The following is a 23,708-nucleotide window of genomic DNA, read 5'->3' on the forward strand; positions in this document are numbered from 1 at the left end:
AGGCCTCCAAATTGGCTATGGGGTGGAGAGAGATGGTGTGTTACACTCCAAGGTGTTCTCCAGGTTTCCTCGCCATTGCTTCGATCTTCCGACTCTCGTTTAGTAGTTGTAGAAAACTACACTGCATTAGGCCTACAAAATGGGTATCGGGTGGAGAGAGATGGTGTGTTACACTCCAAGGTGTTCCCCAGGTTTCCTTGCCATTGCTTCGGTCTTCAGACTCTCGTTTAGTAGTTGTAGAAAACTACACTGCATTAGGCCTACAAAATGGGTATAGGGTGGAGAGAGATGGTGTGTTCCACTCCAAGGTGTTCTCCAGGTTGCCTTTCCAGAGCTTCGATCTTAATGCTCTCGTTTAGTAGTTGTTGGAAACTACACTGCATTAGGCCTCCAAATTGGCTATGGGGTGGAGAGAGATGGTGTGTTACACTCCAAGGTGTTCTCCAGGTTTCCTCGCCATTGCTTCGATCTTCCGACTCTCGTTTAGTAGTTGTAGAAAACTACACTGCATTAGGCCTACAAAATGGGTATCGGGTGGAGAGAGATGGTGTGTTACACTCCAAGGTGTTCCCCAGGTTTCCTTGCCATTGCTTCGGTCTTCAGACTCTCGTTTAGTAGTTGTAGAAAACTACACTGCATTAGGCCTACAAAATGGGTATCGGGTGGAGAGAGATGGTGTGTTCCACTCCAAGGTGTTCTCCAGGTTGCCTTTCCTGAGCTTCTATCTTCAGGCTCTCGTTAAATTGTGGTTAAATGGAACAACTGCATTTGGCGTACTAGTTGGTTTGGGGCCTACTAACAGTGTCTGCCGCTCCTTGCTGTTCTCCTGGTTTCCTGTCCTGAAATTCCGTTTTCAGGCGCTCGTTAAGTAGTTGTTAATGTTAGACTGCATTTGGCCTACTAGTTGGGTTGGGGCCTACTATCGGTGTCTGCCACTCCTTGCTGTTCTCCTCCACTGAACAAAGCTGTGCCGCCTGTTTACTACGGTTGCCAATTTTGAACTGCATTTCGACTACTTACTGATTTGGGCCTACTCTCTGTGTCAGCCTCTCATTCCAGTTGTCCTCCACTGCAATGCCCGCTGGTTATTCCTGTGTTACAAATTTTGAACTGCATTTAGCCCACTTTATTATTTGGGCCTATATCTGTGTTTCCTCCTCATCCTGCCCATTGCCCAGCCAGTGATAGATGAGTCTGCTGGTACATTGACCCATAACGCAACATTCCCCGTGCACGCTACACAACAACATTGTGACCCTGCTGAAAGTCAGGTTGCTCTTCCCGCATACCATACCACCTTACACGGGGACAAAGAGGAAGGTGCAGATGAAAGTGCAGGTTCCTTCATCAGGTGGGGGGAGGAATACTAGTTGGCGACGTCACTGGCACAGGGCCTCTCATAGTACGCAAAAGTGTTGCTGCCGGTGGGAGGCGCCCCCGCCGTGCAAACACACCGCTGTACTTTGAGGGGCCCTGTGCCAGTGCCAATGCCAACGAGTGGGCCCCCCTGCTTGCTCAGGTTCACAGCACTTGCAAAGTTGAAATACTTACCTCTCCCTGCTCCACTGCCGTGACGTGGTCCAGATTTCCTGGGCCCACTAATTACTTGAACCAGCCCTACCCACCACAACTTTAGCCAAATGACCCCCAATTTCAAATGCCTTCCAATTATTATAAGGTAAATTACGCTTGACAAGCTTCATTAAGAAGAATGGATGGTTTTGACATTAAAATGGGCACTCTAGGTGTTTTCCTGGCCCCCACTCACTGCCGACTATGCTGCCCCATTGACTTGCATTGGGTTTCGTGTTTCGGTCGATCCTGACTTTACGTCATAATCGGCCGATTCCACTCGACCCGACTTTTGAGATAGTCGGGTTTCGCGAAACCCGGCTCGACTCTAAAAAGGTCAAGGTCGCTCAACTCTAGTATTGATGCTACGCCTTTGGCCAAGAATAAGCCTCAATACTGGACCCAGCTGACCATGTGCATGGCTCCTGCACATCAGGAGGATATTCGCTTTCTGGTGTTGCATAATCTGCATGATGTGGTCGTGTTGGGGTTGCCATGGCTACAAGCCCATAATCCAGTATTGGATTGGAAATCCATGTCGGTGTCCAGCTGGGGTTGTCAGGGGGTACATGGTGATGTTCCATTTTTGTCAATTTCGTCATCCACCCCTTCTGAGGTTCCAGAGTTCTTGTCTGATTACCGGGATGTATTTGATGAGCCCAAGTCCGATGCCCTACCTCCGCATAGGGATTGTGATTGTGCTATCAATTTGATTCCTGGTGGTAAATTCCCAAAAGGTCGACTGTTTAATTTATCCGTGCCTGAGCACACCGCTATGCGCAGTTATGTGAAGGAATCCCTGGAGAAGGGGCATATTCGCCCGTCATCGTCGCCATTAGGAGCAGGGTTCTTTTTTGTAGCCAAAAAGGATGGTTCTCTGAGACCTTGAATAGATTATCGCCTTCTTAATAAGATCACTGTTAAAATTTCAGTACCCCTTGCCTTTGTTATCTGATTTGTTTGCTCGGATTAAGGGGGCTAGTTGGTTCACCAAGATTGATCTTCGTGGTGCGTATAATCTGGTGCGAATCAGGCGAGGCGATGAATGGAAAACTGCATTTAATACGCCCGAGGGTCATTTTGAGTATCTAGTGATTCCATTCGGACTTGCCAATGCTCCATCAGTGTTTCAGTCCTTTATGCATGACATCTTCCGAGAGTACCTGGATAAATTCCTGATTGTGTACTTGGATGACATTTTGATCTTCTCGGATGATTGGGACTCTCATGTGAAACAGGTCAGAACGGTTTTTCAGGTCCTGCGTGCTAACTCTTTGTTTGTGAAGGGATCAAAGTGTCTCTTTGGTGTGCAGAAGGTTTCATTTTTGGGGTTCATCTTTTCCCCTTCTACTATCGAGATGGATCCTGTTAAGGTCCATCCATCCATGATTGGACTCAGCCGACATCTCTGAAAAGTCTGCAAAAGTTCCTGGGCTTTGCTAATTTTTATCGTCGCTTCATCTGCAATTTTTCTAGTATTGCCAAACCATTGACCGATTTAACCAAGAAAGGTGCTGATTTGGTCAATTGGTCTTCTGCTGCTGTGGAAGCTTTTCAAGAGTTGAAGCGTCGTTTTTCTTCTGCCCCTGTGTTGTGTCAACCAGATGTTTCTCTTCCGTTCCAGGTCGAGGTTGATGCTTCTGAGATTGGAGCAGGGGCTGTTTTGTCGCAGAGAGGTTCTGATTGTTCAATGATGAAACCATGCGCTTTTTTTTCCAGGAAGTTTTCGCCTGCTGAGCGGAATTATGATGTGGGCAACCGAGAGTTGCTGGCCATGAAGTGGGCATTCAAGGAGTGGCGTCATTGGCTTGAAGGAGCTAAGCATCGCGTGGTGGTCTTGACTGATCATAAGAACCTGACTTATCTCGAGTCTGCTAAGCGTTTGAATCCTAGACAGGCTCGTTGGTCACTGTTTTTCGCCCGTTTTGACTTTGTGATTTCGTACCTTCCGGGCTCTAAAAATGTGAAGGCGGATGCTCTGTCTAGGAGTTTTGTGCCCGACTCTCCGGGTTTATCTGAGCCGGCGGGTATCCTCAAGGAAGGAGTAATTGTGTCTGCCATCTCCCCTGATTTGCGGCGGGTGCTGCAAAAATTTCAGGCTAATAAACCTGATCGTTGTCCAGCGGAGAAACTGTTTGTCCCGGATAGGTGGACTAATAAAGTGATCTCTGAGGTTCATTGTTCGGTGTTGGCTGGTCATCCTGGAATCTTTGGTACCAGATAGTTAGTGGCTAGATCCTTTTGGTGGCCGTCTCTGTCGCGGGATGTGCGTTCTTTTGTGCAGTCCTGTGGGATTTGTGCTCGGGCTAAGCCCTGCTGTTCTCGTGCCAGTGGGTTGCTTTTGCCCTTGCCGGTCCCGAAGAGACCTTGGACACATATCTCTATGGATTTTATTTCAGATCTTCCCGTCTCTCAAAAGATGTCAGTCATTTGGGTGGTCTGTGATTGCTTTTCTAAGATGGTCCATCTGGTACCCTTGTCCAAGTTGCCTTCCTCCTCTGATTTGGTGCCATTGTTCTTCCAGCATGTGGTTCGTTTGCATGGCATTCCAGAGAATATAGTTTCTGACAGAGGTTCCCAGTTAATTTCGAGGTTTTGGCGATCCTTTTGTGGTAGGATGGGCATTGACTTGTCTTTTTCCTCGGCTTTTCATCCTCAGACTAATGGCCAGACCGAACGAACCAATCAGACCTTGGAAACCTATCTGAGATGCTTTGTTTCTGCCGATCAGGATGACTGGGTGTCCTTTTTGCCTTTGGCTGAGTTCGCCCTTAATAATCGAGCCAGCTCGGCTACCTTGGTTTCGCCATTTTTCTGCAATTCTGGGTTCCATCCTCGTTTCTCTTCAGGACAGGTTGAGTCTTCGGACTGTCCTGGTGTGGATACTGTGGTGGACAGGTTGCAGCAGATTTGGACTCATGTAGTGGACAATTTGACCTTGTCCCAGGAGAAGGCTCATCGTTTCGCTAATCACAGACGCCGTGTGGGTCCCCGACTTCGTGTTGGGGATCTGGTTTGGTTATCTTCTTGTCATATTTCTATGAAGGTTTCCTCTCCAAAGTTTAAACCTCGTTTCATTGGTCCTTATAGGATTTCTGAGGTTATTAATCCTGTGTCTTTTCGTCTGACCCTCCCAGATTCTTTTTTCATACATAACGTCTTCCATAGGTCATTGTTGCGGAGATACGTGGCACCTATGGTTCCATCTGTTGACCCTCCTGCCCCGGTTTTGGTGGAGGGGGAATTGGAGTATATTGTGGAGAAGATTTTGGATTCTCGTGTTTCAAGACGGAAACTCCAGTATCTGGTCAAATGGAAGGGTTATGCTCAGGAGGATAATTCCTGGGTTTTTGCCTCTGATGTCCATGCTCCCGATCTTGTTCGTGCCTTTCATGTGGCTCATCCTGGTCGGCCTGGGGGCTCTGGTGAGGGTTCGGTGACCCCTCCTCAAGGGGGGGGTACTGTTGTGAATTCTGTGGCAGAGCTCCCTCCTGTGGTCACAAGTGGTACTTCGGCTGATTCTCTCTGGGAGCTTCCGTTTGTGGAGGAAACTGGTACTGCTGCTTCTGAGTTTCCTCCCTCAGGTGATCTGGTGAGGTCGTTAGGTGCTTCTCTACTTAACCCCACCTAATGCTTTGATTCATGCTTCCTGTCAATGTTCCAGTGTTGGACTTGTGTTTCTCTGGATCATTCCTGTGGCCTGCTGCTCTGCATAGCTAAATGCTTCTTTGCTATTTGTTGCTATTTCTTCTGTCCAGCTTGTCTATTTGTTTTGCTGGAAGCTCTGGGACGCAAAGGGTGTACCTCCGTGCCGTTAGTTCGGTACGGAGGGTCTTTTTGCCCCTTTGCGTGGTTTTCTTTAGGGTTTTGTGTAGACCGCAAAGTTATCTTTCCTATCCTCGTTCTGTCTAGAATATCGGGCCTCACTTTGCTGAATCTATTTCATCCCTACGTTTGTCTTTTCATCTTACTCACAGTCATTATATGTGGGGGGCTGCCTTTTCCTTTGGGGTATTTCTCTGAGGCAAGGTAGGCTTATTTTTCTATCTTCAGGCTAGTTAGTTTCTCAGGCTGTGCCGAGTTGCATAGGTAGCGTTAGGTGCAATCCACGGCTGCCTCTAGTTGTGTTTGGAGAGGATCAGGGATTGCGGTCTGCAGAGTTCCCACGTCTCAGAGCTCGTTCTATTATTTTGGGTTATTGTCAGATCACTGTATGTGCTCTGACCTCCATGTCCATTGTGATACTGAATTGCCTCTCATAACAGCGGTGCTGAACCCCACTGACACATTGGCTGGTGTTTTTCTCTGTGCAGCTAGCATGTCCGGGCAAAAACTGGCGGTGTTAGAGCCCAGGGTCAGCAGGAGGAGGAGAGGAACAGATTGTAGGCCGAAGCCTGCACTGGTGGCAGCTTTTGTTCTGTTGTGCAAGCGTGGCTTGTGCTGGACACGTTGCCGGCTACACAGCAGGGGAACAGCTGGCGTTGCTGAACCCCACGAACACAATGGCTGGTGTTTTTCTCTGTGCAGCTAGCACGTCCGGGCAAAAACTGGCGGTGTTAGAGCCCAGGGTCAGCAGGAGGAGGAGAGGAGCAGAGTGTAGGCCGAAGCCTAATTGAACCAATTTCAAAGGTAACCTTTAACCCTCCCTCTGGTGTTACAAAGTAGAAGAGCCACACCTTGTGCAGCAGTAATGCTCCACAAGTGAAAGGTTGCTCTTTACATTTTGCTCATTGCACACGCAGAATGAAAGACGTACACAATTTTGCCCATTGTACAGTAGAACTGTATTGGAGGCGTGACTTGTCTTTTTAAGGAGACACAGCACAGGTGTCCAAAAATAACGCCTTGGTGCTGGGCGCAGCCTCCTGAGCGTTGTTATTTGCTGTACAGGAGTCTGCGCTCTTGTTAGCCCTTGGCCATGTGCTGTGAGCGCTGACTGTCTTCTCACCAAATTTCATGTTGGCCGGTGCGGTTAGCGATGGCCATGAATCCCTGACCCGCAGTGTCTTTTCATAAAGTCACACTGCAGGGCTGTGATTCATGGCCTTGCGCAGTAAATATGTTTGCCGCTCACTGATGTCCTCACACCTGCTTCAGACTGGGCGGCCTCAGCTGAACCCTTATCGCATGCCGCGGCCATGAGGCCGCACAGTCTGAAGAAGGCGGAAGGAGATGAGTGAAGACAGGCGAAGATATGCACTGCTCGTGCCCATCAATCACACTCTCGCAGTCAAAATATATGAGACAACGAGGGGCGTTGTGTCGGGCAGGGCGGACGCACAGGCACAGGCAGCCAACCAATGATGTCAGAAGACGGCCAGCGTTACCAAGGGGGGTGCTGCGTGTCATTTAAAAAGGAGAATCACACCTCAGGGGCAGTGAAATGGTCTCTAATGAGACACATTTTGTACGTGTTGAGTTCCATGTGGGCAAGGAGAAAAAGTCAACCACCTTGTACAAATGTTAGAGCCCAGGGTCAGCAGGAGGAGGAGAAGAGCAGAGTGTAGGCCGAAGCCTGCACTGGTGGCAGCTTTTGGTCTGTTGTGCCAGCGTGGCTTGTGCTGGACACGTTGCTGACTACACAGCAGGGGAACAGCTGGCGTTGCTGAACCCCACTGACACATCAGCTGGTGTTTTTTCTGTGTAGACAACACTTCCAGGTGGCAACTGACAGTGTTGAAACCCAGGGAATCAAAGAGGAGCAGAGTGTAGGCCGAAGCCTGCAGTGGAGCAAGTTGAAAGGGAACCTTTAACCTCCCCCCCCAGGCATTTGTTGCTGAAAGAGCCATCTTGTACAGCAGTAATACTGCACATGGAAAATGGTGGCTCCTAAATTTATGCTCCTTGCAAACGCTGAAGTACACACTCATATAATGTGTCCCCTCACACCGTTAAACCGTCCCGGAGGTGGGACTTTCCCTTGTAATGTGACACAGCACAGCCGTCATTCCAACCCCCTTGGTGCCGTGCGCCACCTCCTCAACGTTGTTTGGTTCTGTCACGGAGCCACAGTTAGCGGTGCCCGTCTTCTGACATCATTTAGGTGTCAGGCTGGCAGTGCCTGTGCGTCAAAGCTGCCCGAGATCCAACCTCGCAGTGTCATCTAATGTAATCCCACTGCGGGCCTGGGATCCATGGGCATGCGCAGTGCATATCATCGCCTCTCACTCCCCTCCTTCCTGCTTCTTCAGACTGTGCGGCGTCACGGCCGTGGCATGCTATTAGGGATCAGCTGACACCGCCTAGTCTGAAGAAGCGTGAAGAAGGGGAGTGAGAGGCTATTATATGCACTGCGCATGGCCATGGATACCAGGCCCACTGTGGGATCACATTAGATGACACTGCGAGGTGGGATTTCGGGCAGCGTGGACGCACAGGCGCAGCCAGGACGACAACAAATGATGTCAGAGGACGGGCAGCGCAAACTGTGCATGGCCAAGGGATAACATAACAGCGCAGGGTCCATGACAGAATCAAACAACGCTAAGGAGGCAGCGCATGGAGCCAAGGGGGTAGGAATGATGGCTGTGCTGCGTCACATTACAAAGGAAAGTCCCACCTCCGGGACGGTTTGACGGTGTGAGGGGACACATTACATGAGTGTGTAGTTCAGCGTTTCCAAGGAGCATAATTTCAAGAGCGACCTTTTCCTTGTGCAGTATTAGTGCTGCACAAGGTGGCTCTTTCAGTAACAAACGCCTGGGGGGGGACAGGTTCCCTTACATTTTTGTTGTGCCAGCGTGGCGGTCGCATGACACGTTGCCGGATACACAGCTGGGGATCAGCTGACGTTACTGAACCCCGATAACAGAGGAGCGACTGTTGACTGTGCACACAGCACTTCCAGGCACCAACTGGCGGTGTTAGAGCCCAGGGACAGCAGGAGGAGCAGAGGAACAGAGTGTAGGCCGAAGCCTGATTGGAGCAAGTTGAAAGGGAACCTTTAACCCCCCCCCAAGATGTTTGTAGCTGAAAGAGCCATCTTGTGCAGCACTAAGGATGCAAAAGGAAAAGGTTGCTCTTTTAATTATGCTCCTTGCAAACACAGAAGTAAACACTAAAAATGTGTCCACCTTATGCCGTAAAACCGTCCCGGAGGTGGGAATTTTCTTTGTAATGGGACGCAGCACAGCTGTCATTCCTATCCCCTTGGTGCCGTGCGCTGCCTCCTCAGCGTTGTTTTAAGCTGTCACGGAGCTTGCGCTGTTTTGTTATCCCTTGGCCATGCCCAATTTGCGCTGCCTGTCTTCTGACATAATTTGGTGTCAGGCTGTCAGTGCCTGTGCGTCCACGCTGCTCCAGATCCCACCTCGCAGTGTCGTCTAATGTAATCCCACTGCGGGCCTTGGATCCATGGGCATGCACAGTGCATATCCTCGCCTCTCACTCCCCTCCTTCCCTCTTGTTCAGACTGTGCGGCGTCACGGCCATGGCATGCTATTAGGGATCAGCTGACGGCGCACAGTCTAAAGAAGGCGGAGGGAGATGAGCGAGAGCCCAAGGGGAAGATATGCACTGCGCATGCCCATGGATCCCAGGCTCGCAGTGTGATTCAATCAGAAGACACTGCGAGGCGGGTTCTCGGGCAGCGCGGGCGCACAGGCGCAGCCAGCCTGACACCAAATTATGTCAGAAGACAGGCAGCGCAAATTGGGCATGGCCAAGGGATAACAGAACAGCGCAGGCTCCGTGACAGCTTAAAACAATGCTGAGGAGGCAGCGCATGGCACCAAGGGGGTAGGAATGACGGCTGTGCTGCGTCACATTACGAAGGAAAGTCCCAGCTCCGGTACGGTATAACGGTATCAGTGAACACATTTTATAAGTGTTAAGTTCTGCGTGTGCAAGGAGCTAAACTAAAAGAGCTACCTTTTCCTTGTGCAACATTACTGCTGCACAAGATGGCTCTTTCAGTAACAAACGCCAGGGGGGGGGGGGACAGGTTCCCTTACATTTAGGTTGTTGTGCCAGCGTGGCGGTCGCAGGACACATTGCCAGCTACACAGCTGGGGATCAGCTGACGTTACTGAAACCCAATAACACTGGGTCGTATGTTTTGACTGTGCAGCCTGCACTTCTGAGCCGCAACTGGCGGTGTTGGAGCCCAGGAATAGCAGTTCAGGTGGTAGAAAGATGAACACATCAGGATACCTGGATGACACCCAATTACTTAATCAGGCAGAGGAGTGGCAAATTCCTGCGAGATCCAGGCCTGGTTCATTTTCAGGAAAGTAAGCCGGTCAACGTTATCGGAGGATAGTCGCATGCGACTGTCTGTTAGTACACCACGTGTGGCACTAAAGACACGTTCCGATAAGACACTAGCCGCAGGGCAAGCCAGCACCTCCAATGCATACTGGCTTAGCTCTGGCCATGTATCCAGCTTAGAGACCCAAAACTTGAACGGGGAAGAGCCGTCTGGGAGTACAGTAAGAGGGCAAGCCATGTAGTCTGTCACCATCTGACGGAACCGTTGCCTCCTGCTGACTGGAGCCGCCGGTGATGGTGTAGACATTTGGGGCGGGCACACAAAAGTTTGCCACAGTTGTGCCATACTGGTCTTGCCTTGGGCAGAGGCACTGCTTCTGCTCCCTCTTTGTGCAGAGCCTCCCCCACTGCCTCGACGCACTGAGCTGCTTTGTAAAGCACTAGCAGCACTCCTCTCAGTTGGACTGGAGAAGATGATGGAATTCACCAGTGTGTCGTGGTACTCCCACATTTTACGCTCCCGGGTCAACGCTGGGATGAGGTTTTGGGCGTTGTCCCGGTAGCGAGGATCGAGGAGGGTGAACACCCAATAATCAGGCATGTTGAGAATGTGGTCGATGCGGTGGTCGTTTCTCAGGCACTGCAGCATGAAATCAACCATGTGCTGCAGACTGCCAACTGCCCCAGAAACACTGCTCCCTGCTTGAGACATGATCTCTGCCCGCTCGTCATCACCCCACCCTCGCTGTACACACTGACCACTGGACAATTGTCTCACTCCCTCCTCTGGACGGAGCTCTTCCTCCTCCATTGACTCCTCCTCATCCTCCTCACAAAGTGGCCCCTGCGTACCCCTTTGTGAGGAACCACGTGGCGCTGACTCTCCAGAAGCTGATGGAAAAGGTGACTCCTCATCCTCCACCTCTTCCACAACATCATCCCTTAACACTTGCAAAGTTTGTTGAAGCAGGCAGATAAGGGGGACAGTCATGCTGACTAGTGCATCATCTGCACTTGCCATCCGCGTGGAATAATCGAAAGGACGCAAAACCTGGCAGACGTCCTTCATAGTGGCCCACTCTGTGGTTGTGAAGTCTGATCGGCGTTGACTGCGACTTTTTTGCGCCTGATGCAGCTGGTACTCCATTACTGCTTGCTGCTGCTCACACAACCGCTCCAACATATGTAACTTGGAATTCCACCTGGTAGGTAGGTCACATATGATGCGGTGTTCCGGAAGGCAGAATCGGCGCTGCAGAGCAGCAATGCGGGATCTTGCCAAGCTGGAACGCCGCAAGTGAGCACACTCTAGGCGGACCTTGTGCAGCAGTGCATCAAGATCCGGATAGTCCCTCAGAAAACTCTGCACAACCAAATTGAGCACATGTGCCAGACATGGGATGTGAGTGAGGTTGCCAATGGCCAAAGCTGCCACCAGATTTCGGCCATTGTCACACACTACCATGCCTGGCTGGAGATTCGCTGGCACTAACCACACATCGCTCTCCTGCTTGATGACATTCCAGAGCTCCTGCGCTGGGTGGCTTCGATTCCCCAAAGAAACTAGTTTCAAGACGGCCTGTTGACGTTTGGCCACGGCTGTGATCATGTCGGTCGTAACTAGTGTTGAGCATTCCGATACCGCAAGTATCGGGTATCGGCCGATATTTGCGGTATCGGAATTCCGATACTGAATTCCGATACTTCCCGCGTATCGGATACCGGAATCGGAAGTTCCCAGAATTCAAATTGAACGCAGCAGCCAATGAGGAATGAATGAAAGTGTGGGCACATCCTGTTTAGCATGGTGGGCATGTAAGTACTGGCAAGGCTGGGATTGGCTGCTGAAATGATGTCACTCTGCACTATAAAAAAGCGCTGCCGCCATTTTGCGCTCACTCTGCTGTGATTTCAGTTAGGGACAGGACGCTGTGTTCTAACTGAGGGCCAGTTGAGCTTGCTAATTGCTTTATTTTCCTTTCCAAAGGCTAATTTAGCAAAACGCTGTGTGTTCTTCACTGTTCACCTTGCTCTTGCCTTGCAGCGCTGTTTTAACAGCGTTCTGCAAGGTCTGTGTGTGTGTGTGTGTGTGTGCAGCTCACTCTGTAGTCTGTGTGCAGCCATATACCCGGTTGTATTCAGCTCAGGGGGGGTTCACACTGCCTCACACAGTTGTTCTTTTTTGCTCTTAGTGCAGCCTGCTGCACATTTTTTCTCAAATTTCCTATTAGTGTTTTTCCACCAGTCTCCAGCTCTATTGTGGAAAAACACTACATAGGATAACCTAGAGGGGGGTTTTTGGGCCTTGCAGCGCCGTTTACGGCTGTCTGCACGGTCTCCGTGTGAGCCCAGCTCGCCCTGTAGTCTGTGTGCAGCCATAGCCGGTTGGATTCAGCTCAGGGTTCGTTACTGGCTCATACCTTGAGAAAACTTTTCCTTTTTTTCAAATAGTGCAGCCTGTTTAAAATTTGAAAAAAAAAATTCCTATTAGTGTCTTTCCACTCGTATCCAGCTAAATAGTGGAAAAACACTATATAGGATAACCTAGAGGAGGGTTTTTTGGCCTTGCAGCGCCGTTTACGGCGGTCTGCACGGTCTCCGTGTGAGCCCAGCTCGCCCTGTAGTCTGTGTGCAGCTATAGCCGGTTGGATTCAGCTCAGGGTTCGTTACTGGCTCATACCTTGCGAAAAATTTTCCTTTTTTTTCAAATAGTGCAGCCTGTTTAAAATTTGACAAAAAAAAATCCTATAAGTGTCTTTCCACTCGTATCCAGCTAAATAGTGGAAAAACACTATATAGGATAACCTAGAGGAGGGTTTTTTGGCCTTGCAGCGCCGTTTACGGCTGTCTGCACGGTCTCCGTGTGAGCCCATCTCACCCTGTAGTCTGTGTGCAGCCATAGCCGGTTGGATTCAGCTCAGGGTTCGTTACTGGCTCATACCTTGAGAAAAATTTTCCTTTTTTTCAAATAGTGCAGCCTGTTTAAAATTTGAAAAAAAAAAAATTCCTATTAGTGTCTTTCCACCAGTCTCCAGCTCAATTGTGGAAAAACACTACATAGGATAACCTAGAGGGTTTTTTTGGGGCCTTGCAGCGCCGTTTACGGCTGTCTGCACGGTCTCTGTGTGAGCGCAGCTCGCCCTGTAGTCTGTGTGCAGCCATAGCCGGTTGGATTCAGCTCAGGGTGTGTTACTGCCTCATACCTTGAAAAACAATTTCCTTTTTTTCAAATAGTGCAGCCAGTTTAAAATTTGAAAAAAAAAAATTCCTATTAGTGTCTTTCCACTTGTATCCAGCTAAATAGTGGAAAAACACTATATAGGATAACCTAGAGGAGGGTTTTTTGGCCTTGCAGCGCCGTTTACGGCTGTCTGCACGGTCTCCGTGTGATTTAAACTAGCTCTGTAGCCCGATCTGCACCAAAAAAAAAGTTAAGTTCACCAAACACAACTTAACACTTGTGTAGGCCACATTTGAAAAATAATAAAGTTTAGTCCACAATTTACAACATTAGTGTTTCTTACACCTGTTAGGAGGAGCATTACAGGAATAAGCACACTAAGGCCTTAGTACTTTTCTGCTTATCTTTATCTGTCAACCAAGATGAAGAGGGCAGGGAGTAAGGCACGTGGGCATGGGCGCGGAGCAGGGAGAGGAGCAGGGAGAGGACGTGGTGATTCTGTGCCTGCTGCGGGCGCCGGTGACTCGTCGTCACTCAGTTTCAGCAGGGAACAGTCCTTCATGCGCAGCTTTGTCGGAGAGCGCCGTGCACCGCTGCTGCGTGAAGACCAAATTGAAGCCGTTGTCGGGTGGATGGCAGCTAACGCCTCGGCATCGACTTCAGTTAGTGCCACATCCTCTCAGGCACAGAGCACTGGAGAGCAGCCATCTGTCTCTTCACCACCTGCCAAATTGGCCAGGCAGTCAGAGAGCCCAGGACAGGAGCCGTCTCTACTTCTGTTCTCTGAATCTCTTGGCTTGGAAACAGGGGGCCAGCCAAGCAGCATTGGAGAAATGGAAGAAGAGGCAGTGTGCAGTGATGCCCAACACCTTTTTCTCTCTGACTCTGAAGAGGCAGGTGGGCCAGTGCCTCCGGTGACCACAGCGCAGTACGCATCTGATGATGAAACTCAGGTGCCGCTTTCTCGTGCGTACTGTGCTGCTGAGACTACCCAGGAGGAGCAGTTGGTGGCAGAGGGTAGTGGAGATGATGAGGTCCTTGACCCATCGTGGCGTGAGGAACAGGAAGGTGGTGGGAGCAGCTCAGAGGAAGAGCTTCCTCTTACGGGCCAAAGAGGGAGAGGGAGGGGGAAGACTGCGGAGCCTGTAGCCTCCACTTTGGCACCCGTTAGGAGCCTGTCTCTTTCCAAAGCCAAAAAGGGCGCTCCCAAGACTTGCAGTGCCTGGTCCTTTTTTGACACAGTTGCAGATGACATTTGTTTTGTCAAATGCAAGCTGTGTCATCATAAAGTAAAAAGAGGGAAAAATGTCAGCAACCTCAATACCACAAATATGTGGAAACATGTGCGGACCAGGCACGCGGTGGAGTTACAGAAACACACTGAAGATGTAGGCCAACCAACAGCGGCAGCTACCACCTCTTCAGCTCGTGTTGCCTCTTCCTCCAGCTCACGCACAGCTGGTTTGGCTTCCTCCCAGAGACCTTGTGTAATTCCACCCACAGCACCACCTTCCCAGTCATCCTCACACTCCCAGTCTACTCTACAGCCATCGGTAGTACAGGCATGGGAGAAAAGGCGGGCATTCTCGGCCAACCACCCCCGAGCACAGGCTCTGAATGCAGGCATTGCCAAACTGTTGTCCCTGGAAATGCTCTCGTTCAGGCTGGTGGAGACTGACAGCTTCCGTGACTTGATGGCATTGGCAGTCCCACAGTACAAGGTGCCCAGCCGCTTTTACTTCAGCAGGCAGGCTGTCCCTGCCCTGCACAGGCATGTTGAGGCAAACATAAAACATGCGCTACTGAACGCCGTCAGTAGCAAGGTCCACCTCACCACCGATGCGTGGACCAGTCAGAATGGACAGGGGCGATATGTTTCCCTCACTGCCCATTGGGTTAATGTTGTTGAGCCAGGTACAGATCGTGCGAGTGGCGCAGGACGTGTCCTGCCCACTCCAAGGATTGCAGGAATCCAGTCTGTATGCATCGACTCCTCCTCTTACACCAGTTCCTCTGATTCCTCTCTGCAGGATCCGTCACAGTCCACCCCCACATGGACCCGTGAACGTTTACCTATGACCGACATGAGCACAGCCGTGGCCAAACGTCAGCAGGCCGTCTTGAAACTAGTTTCATTGGGGCATCGAAGCCACACAGCGCAGGAGCTCTGGAATGCCATCAAGCAGGAGAGCGATGTGTGGTTACTGCCAGCGAATCTCCAGCCAGGCATGGTAGTGTGTGACAATGGCCGAAATCTGGTGGCAGCTTTGGCCCTTGGCAACCTCACTCACATCCCATGTCTGGCACATGTGCTCAATTTGGTTGTGCAGAGTTTTCTGAGGGACTATCCGGATCTTGATGCCCTGCTGCACAAGGTCCGCCTAGAGTGTGCTCACTTGCGGCGTTCCAGCTTGGCCAGATCCCGCATTGCTGCTCTGCAGCGCAGATTCCGCCTTCCGGAACACCGCATCATATGTGACCTACCTACCCGGTGGAATTCCACGTTACATATGTTGGAGCGGTTGTGTGAGCAGCAGCAAGCAGTTATGGAGTACCAGCTGCATCAGGCGCAAAGAAGTCGCAGTCAGCGCCGATCAGACTTCACAACCACAGAGTGGGTCACTCTGAAGGACGTCTGCCAGGTTTTGCGTCCTTTTGATTATTCCACGCGGATGGCAAGTGCAGATGATGCACTAGTCAGCATGACTGTCCCCCTTATCTGCCTGCTTCAGCAAACTTTGCAAGGGTTAAGGGATGATGTGGTGGAAGAGGTGGAGGATGAGGAGTCACCTTTTCCATCAGCTTCTGGAGAGTCAGCGCCACGTGGTTCCTCACAAAGGGGTACGCAGGGGCCAATTTGTGAGGAGGATGAGGAGGAGTCAATGGACGAGGAAGAGCTCCGTCCAGAGGAGGGAGCGACACAATTGTCCAGTGGTCAGTGTGTACAGCGAGGGTGGGGTGATGACGAGCGGGCAGAGATCATGTCTCAAGCAGGGGACATCGTTTCTGGGCCAGTTGGCACTCTGCAGCACATGGTGGATTTCATGCTGCAGTGCCTGAGAAACGACCGCCGCATCGACCACATTCTCAACATGCCTGATTATTGGGTGTTCACCCTCCTCGATCCTCGCTACCGGGACAACGTCCAAAACCTCATCCCTGCGTTGACCCGGGAGCGTAAATTGCGGGAGTACCATGACACACTGGTGAATTCCATCATCTTCTCCTGTCCAACTGAGAGGAGTGCTGCTAGTGCTTTACAAAGCAGCTCAGTGCGTCGAGGCAGTGGGGGAGGCTCTGCCCAAAGAGGGAGCAGAAGCAGTGCCTCTGCCCAAGGCAAGCCCAGTATGGCACAACTCTGGCACACTTTTGTGTGCCCGCCCCAAATGTCTACACCATCACCGGCGGCTCCAGTCAGCAGGAGGCAACGGTTCCGTCAGATGGTGACAGACTACATGGCTTGCCCTCTTACTGTACTCCCAGACGGCTCTTCCCCGTTCAAGTTTTGGGTCTCTAAGCTGGATACATGGCCAGAGCTAAGCCAGTATGCATTGGAGGTGCTGGCTTGCCCTGCGGCTAGTGTCTTATCGGAACGTGTCTTTAGTGCCGCAGGTGGTGTACTAACAGACCGTCGCATGCGACTATCCTCCGATAACGTTGACCGGCTTACTTTCCTGAAAATGAACCAGGCCTGGATCTCGCAGGAATTTGCCACTCCTCTGCCTGATTAAGTAATTGGGTGTCATCCAGGTCTCCTGCTGTGTTCATCTTTCTACCACCTGAACTGCTATTCCTGGGCTCCAACACCGCCAGTTGCGGCTCAGAAGTGCAGGCTGCACAGTAAAAACATACGACCCAGTGTTATTGGGTTTCAGTAACGTCAGCTGATCCCCAGCTGTGTAGCCGGCAATGTGTCCTGCGACCGCCACGCTGGCACAACAACCTAAATGTAAGGGAACCTGTCCCCCCCCCCCCCCCCCCCGTCGTTTGTTACTGAAAGAGCCATCTTGTGCAGCAGTAATGCTCCACAAGGAAAAGGTAGCTCTTTTTTTTTAGCTCTTTGCACACGCAGAACTTAACACTTATAAAATGTGTTCACTGATACCGTTATACCGTCCCGGAGCTGGGACTTTCCTTCGTAATCTGACGCAGCACAGCCGTCATTCCTACCCCCTTGGTGCCATGCGCTGCCTCCTCAGCGTTGTTTTAAGCTGTCACGGAGCCTGCGCTGTTCTGTTATCCCTTGGGCATGCCCTATTTGCGCTGCCTGTCTTCTGACATAATTTGGTGTCAGGCTGGCTGCGCCTGTGCGGCCGCGGTGCCCGAGATCCCGCCTCGCAGTGTCTTCTGATTGAGTCACACTGCGGGCCTGGGATCCATGGGCATGCGCAGTGCATATCTTCCCCTCGGGCTCTCGCTCATTTCCCTCCGCCTTCTTTAGACTGTGCGCCGTCAGCTGATCCCTAGCATGCCACGGCCGTGACACCGCACAGTCTGAAGAAGAGGGAAGGAGGGGAGTGAGAGTCGAGGTTATGCACTGTGCATGCCCATGGTTCCAAGGCCCGCAGTGGGATTACGTTAGATGAGACTGCGAGGTGGGATCTGGAGCAGCGTGGACGCACAGGCACTGACAGCCTGACACCAAATTATGTCAGAAGACAGGCAGCGCTAATTGGGCATGGCCAAGGGCTAACAGAACAGCGCAGGCTCCGTGACAGCTTAAAACAACGCTGAGGAGGCAGCGCACGGCATCAAGGGGATAGGAATGACAGCTGAGCTGTGTCCCATTACGAAGGAAATTCGCACCTCCGGAACGGTTTAACGGTATAAAGGGACACATTTTTAGTGTTTACTTCGGTGTTTGCAAGGAGCATAATTAAAAGAGCAACCTTTTCCTTTTGCATCCTTAGTGCTGCACAACATGGCTCTTTCAGCTACAAACGTCTTGGGGGGGGGGTTAAAGGTTTCCTTTCAACTTGCTCCAATCAGGCTTCGGCCTACACTCTGTTCCTCTGCTCCTCCTGCTGTCCCTGGGCTCTAACACCGCCAGTTGGTGCCTGGAAGTGCTGTGTGCACAGTCAACAGTCGCTCCTCTGTTATTGGGGTTCAGTAACGTCAGCTGATCCCCAGCTGTGTGTGCGGCAATACCTCCAATCTGCTCCTCCTGCTGTCCCTGGGCTCTAACACCGCCAGTTGGTGCCTGGAAGTGCTGTGTGCACAGTCAACAGTCGCTCCTCTGTTATTGGGGTTCAGTAACGTCAGCTGATCCCCAGCTGTGTATCCGGCAATGTGTCATGCGACCGCCACGCTGGCACAACTAAAATGTAAGGGGACCTGTCCCCCCCCCCCTAGGCGTTTGTTACTGAAAGAGCCACCATGTGCAGCACTAATACTGCACAAGGGAAAGGTCGCTCTTGAAATTATGCTCCTTGCAAACGCTGAACTACACACTCATGTAATGTGTCCCCTCACACCGTCCAACCGTCCCGGAGGTGGGACTTTCCTTTGTAATGTGACGCAGCACAGCCGTCATTGCTACCCCCTTGGCACCGTGCGCTGCCTCCTTAGCGTTGTTTGATTCCGTCATGGACCCTGCGCTGTTATGTTATCCCTTGGCCATGCACAGTTTGCGCTGCCCATCCTCTGACATCATTTGTTGTCGTCCTGGCTGCGCCTGTGCGTCCACGCTGCCCGAAATCACACCTCGCAGTGTCGTCTAATGTGATCCCACAGTGGGCCTAGTATCCATGGCCATGCGCAGTGCATATACTAGCCTCTCACTCCCCTTCTTCACGCTTCTTCAGACTAGGCGGCGTCAGCTGATCCCTAATAGCATGCCACGGCCGTGACGCCGCACAGTCTGAAGAAGCAGGAAGGAGGTGAGTGAGAGGCGATGATATGCACTGCGCATGCCCATGGATCCCTGGCCCGCAGTGGGACTACATTAGATGACACTGCAAGGTTGGATCTCGGGCAGCTTGGACGCACAGGCACTGCCAGCCTGACACCTACATGATGTCAGAAGACGGGCACCGCTAACTGTGCATGGCCAAGGGATAACATTACAGCGCGGGCTCCGTGACAGAACCAAACAACGTTGAGGAGGTGGCGCCCGGCACCAAGGGGGTTGGAATGACGGCTGTGCTGTGTCACATTACAAAGGAAAGTCCCACTTCCGGGATGGTTTGACGGTGTGAGGGGACACATTATATGAGTGTGTACTTCAGCGTTTGCAAGGAGCATAATTTTCGGAGCCACCATTTTCCATGTGCAGTATTACTGCTGTACAAGATGGCTCTTTCAGCAACAAATGCCTGGGGGGGGGGGGTTAAAGGTTCCCTTTCAACTTGCTCCACTGCAGGCTTCGGCCTATACTCTGCTTCTCTTTGATTCCCTGGGTTTCAACACTGTCAGTTGCCACCTGGAAGTGTTGTCTACACAGAAAAAACACTAGGTGATGTGTCAGTGGGGTTCAGCACCGCCAGCTGTTCCCCTGCTGTGTAGTCGGCAACGTGTCCAGCACAAGCCACGCTGGCACAACAGAACAAAAGCTGCCACCAGTGCAGGCTTCGGCCTACACTCTGCTCCTCTCCTCCTCCTGCTGACCCTGGGCTCAAACACCGCTAGTTTTTGCCCGGAAGTGCTAGCTGCACAGAGAAAAACACCAGCCAATGTGTTAGTGGGGTTCAGCAACGCCAGCTGTTCCCCTGCTGTGTAGCCGGCAACGTGACCTGCAAACGCCATGCAGGCACAGGAACTGAAATTAAAGGGAACCTGGCCCCACCCCCTCAGGTGTTTCTATGTATAACAGCCACCTAGTACAGCAGTACTGCTGCATTTGTACAAGGTGGCTGACTTTTTCTCCTTGCCCACGTGGAACTCAACACGTACAAAATGTGTCTCATTGAGACCATTCCACTGTCCCTGAGGTGTGACTTTCCTTTGTAATGATACGCAGCACCCCCCTTGGTAGCGTTTCCCGTCTTTTGTCATCATGGTTAGCTGGCTGCGCCTGTGCATCCGCCCTGCTAGAAACAACGCCCCTCGTTGTCATATTTATTTTGTCAGCGAGGGTGTGGTTTATGGGCACGAGCAGTGCATATGTTCGCCTGTCTTAACTCATCTCCTTCCGCCTTCTTCAGACTGTGCGGCCTCCTGGCCGTGGTAGGCGATAAGGGATCAGCTGAGGCCGCCCAGTCTGGAGCAGGTGTAAGGACATGTGTAAGCGGCAAACCTATTTACTGCACAAGGCCACGAATCCCAGCCACGCAGTGTGATTTTTTGAAAACACACTGTGGGTCTGGGATTCATGTCCATCGCTAACCGCAACGGCCGACATGAAATGAGGTCAGAAGACAGGAAGCGCTCACAGCGCATGGCCAAGGGATCACAATAGCGCAGACTCCTGTACAGCAAATAACAACGCTCAGGAATCTGCGCCCAGTACCTAGGTGCAAATTTTGACACCTGTGCTGCGTCTCGTTAAAAAGACAAGTCACGCCTCCACAACTGTTTGACAGTATAATGGGCTAAATAGTGTACGTGTTTTAGTCAGCGTGTGCAAGGAGCAAAACAAATAGAGCAACCTTTTAATTGTGCAGCATTAATGCTGCACAAGGTGTGGCTCTTGTACCTTGCAACACCTGAGGGGGGTTAAAGGTAACCTTTGAAATTGGTTCAACTAGGCTTCGGCCTACACTCTGCTCCTCTACTCCTCCTGCTGACCCTGGGCTCAAACACCGCTAGTTTTTGCCCGGAAATGCTAGCTGCACAGAGAAAAACACCAGCCAATGTGTTAGTGGGGTTCAGCAACGCCAGCTGTTCCCCTGCTGTGTAGTCGGCAACGTGTCCAGCACAAGCCACGCTGGCACAACAGAACAAAAGCTGCTACCAGTGCAGGCTTCGGCCTACACTTTGCTCCTCTCCTCCTCCTGCTGACCCTGGGCTCAAACAACGCCAGTTTCTGCCCGGACATGCTAGCTGCACAGAGAAAAACACCAGCCAATGTGTTAGTGGGGTTCAGCACCGCCAGCTGTTCCCCTGCTGTGTAGCTGGCAACGTTTCCTGCAAACGCCACGCAGGAACATGAACTGAAATTGAAGGGAGCCTGCCCCCCACCCCCCCAGGTGTTTCTATGTATAACAGCCACCTTGTACAGCAGTACTGCTGCATTTGTACAAGGTGGCTGACTTTTTCTCCTTGCACACGTGGAACTCAACAAGTACAAAATGTGTCTCATTACAGACCATTACAATGTCCCTGAGGTGTGACTTTCCTTTTTAATGACACGCAGCACCCCCATTGTTAGCGCTGCCCGTCTCCTGACATCATTGGTTGGCTGGCTGTGCCTGTGCGTCCCCCCTGCCCGACACAACGCCCCCCGTTGTCTCATATATTTTGACTGCAAGGGTGTGATTGATGGGCACGAGCAGTGCATATGTTCCCCTGTTTTCACTCCCCTCCTTCCGCCTTCTTCTGACTGTGCGGCCTCATGGCCGCGGCATGCGATAAGGGATCAGCTGAGGCCGCCCAGTCTGAAGCAGGTGTAAGGACATGTGTGAGCGGCGAACATATTTACTGCACAAGGCCACGAATCCCAGCACCGCAGTGTGACTTTAGGAAAAGCCACTGTGGGTCTGGGATTTATGGCCATCGTTAACCGCACCGGCCAACATGAAATGAGGTCATGAGACGGCCTGCACTAACAGGGTATTGCCAAGGGATAACACAAGAGCGCAGTTTCCTGTACTGCAAATAACAACGGTAAGGAATCTGCGCACAGCACCTAGGTGTAAATTTGTACACCTGTGCTGCGTCTCCTTAAAAAGACTAGTAGTCACGCCTCCACTACTGTTTGACAGTATAATGGGCTAAATAGTGTACGTGTTTAATTCAGCGTGTGCAAGGAGCAAAATTAAATAGAGCAACCTTTGACTTGTGCATCATTAATGCTGTTCAAGGTGTGGCTCTTGTACCTTGCAACACCTGAGGGGGGGTTAAAGGTAACCTTTGAAATTGGTTCAACTAGGCTTCGGCCTACACTCTGCTCCTCTACTCCTCCTGCTGACCCTGGGCTCAAACACCGCTAGTTTTTGCCCGGAAATGCTAGCTGCACAGAGAAAAACACCAGCCAATGTGTTAGTGGGGTTCAGCACCGCCAGCTGTTCCCCCGCTGTGTAGCCGGCATCGTGTCCAGCACAAGCCACGCTGGCACAACCGACCAAAAGCTGCCACCAGTGCAGGCTTCGGCCTACACTTTGCTCCTCTCTTCCTCCTCCTGCTGACCCTGGGCTCAAACACCGCTAGTTTTTGCCCGTAAATGCTAGCTGCACAGAGAAAAACACCAGCCAATGTGTTAGTGGGGTTCAGCACCGCCAGCTGTTCCCCCGCTGTGTAGCCGGCATCGTGTCCAGCACAAGCCACGCTGGCACAACCGACCAAAAGCTGCCACCAGTGCAGGCTTCGGCCTACACTTTGCTCCTCTCCTCCTCCTCCTGCTGACCCTGGGCTCTAACACCGCTAGTTTTTGCCCGGACATGCAATCTGCACAGAGAAAAACACCAGTCAATGTGTCAGTGGGGTTCAGCAACGCCAGCTGTTCCCCTGCTGTGTAGCTTGCAACGTGACCTGCAAACGCCACGCAGGCACATGAACTGAAATTGAAGGGAGCCTGCCCCCCACCCCCCCAGGTGTTTCTATGTATAACAGCCACCTTGTACAGCAGTACTGCTGCATTTGTACAAGGTGGCTGACTTTTTCTCCTTGCCCACGTGGAACTCAACACGTACAAAATGTGTCTCATTAGAGACCATTACAATGTCCCTGAGGTGTGACTTTCCTTTGTAATGACACGCAGCACCACCCTTGTTAGCGCTGCCCGTCTTTTGACATCATTGGTTAGCTGGCTGCGCCTGTGCATCTCCCCTGCTGGAAACAACGCCCCTCGGTGTCTTATTTTTTTGGACAGCGAGGGTGTGATTGATGGGCATGTGCAGTGCATATGTTTGCCTGTGTTCACTCATCTCCTTCCGCCTTCTTCAGACTGGGTGTCCTCATGGCCGCGGCAGGCGATAAGGGATCAGATGAGGCCGCCCAGTCTGAAGCAGGTGTAAGGACATGTGTGAGCGGCAAACATATTTAGTGCACCAGGGCACGAATCCCAGCACCGCAGTGTGATTTTTTAAAAACACACTGTGGGTCTGGGATTCATGTCCATCGCTAACCGCAACGGCCAACATGAAATGAGGTCATAAGACAGGAAGCGCTCACAGCGCATGGCCAAAGGATCACAAGAGCGCAGACTCCTGTACAGCAACTAACAACGCTCAGGAAGCTGCGCCCATGCAAAAAGGTGTTGTTTTCGACACCTGTGCTGCTTTTCTTTAAAAAGACAAGTCACGCCTCCACTACTGATTAACAGTATAATGGGCTAAATAGTCTACGTGTTGCATTCAGCTTGTGCAAGTAGACAAATTAATAGAGCAACCTTTTACTTGTGCAGCATTAATGCTGCAGAAGGAGTGGCTCTTGTACTTTGTAACACCTGAGGGGGGGTTAAAGGTAACCTTTGAAATTGGTTCAACTAGGCTTCGGCCTACACTCTGCTCCTCTCCTCCTCCTGCTGACCCTGGGCTCTAACAACGCTAGTTTTTGCCCGGAAATGCTAGCTGCACAGAGAAAAACACCAGCCAATGTGTTAGTGGGATTCAGCAACGCCAGCTGTTCCCCCGCTGTGTAGCCGGCATCG

Source organism: Ranitomeya imitator, chromosome 4 (genome assembly GCF_032444005.1).
Source record: "Ranitomeya imitator isolate aRanImi1 chromosome 4, aRanImi1.pri, whole genome shotgun sequence".
Classification (NCBI taxonomy): domain Eukaryota; kingdom Metazoa; phylum Chordata; class Amphibia; order Anura; family Dendrobatidae; genus Ranitomeya; species Ranitomeya imitator.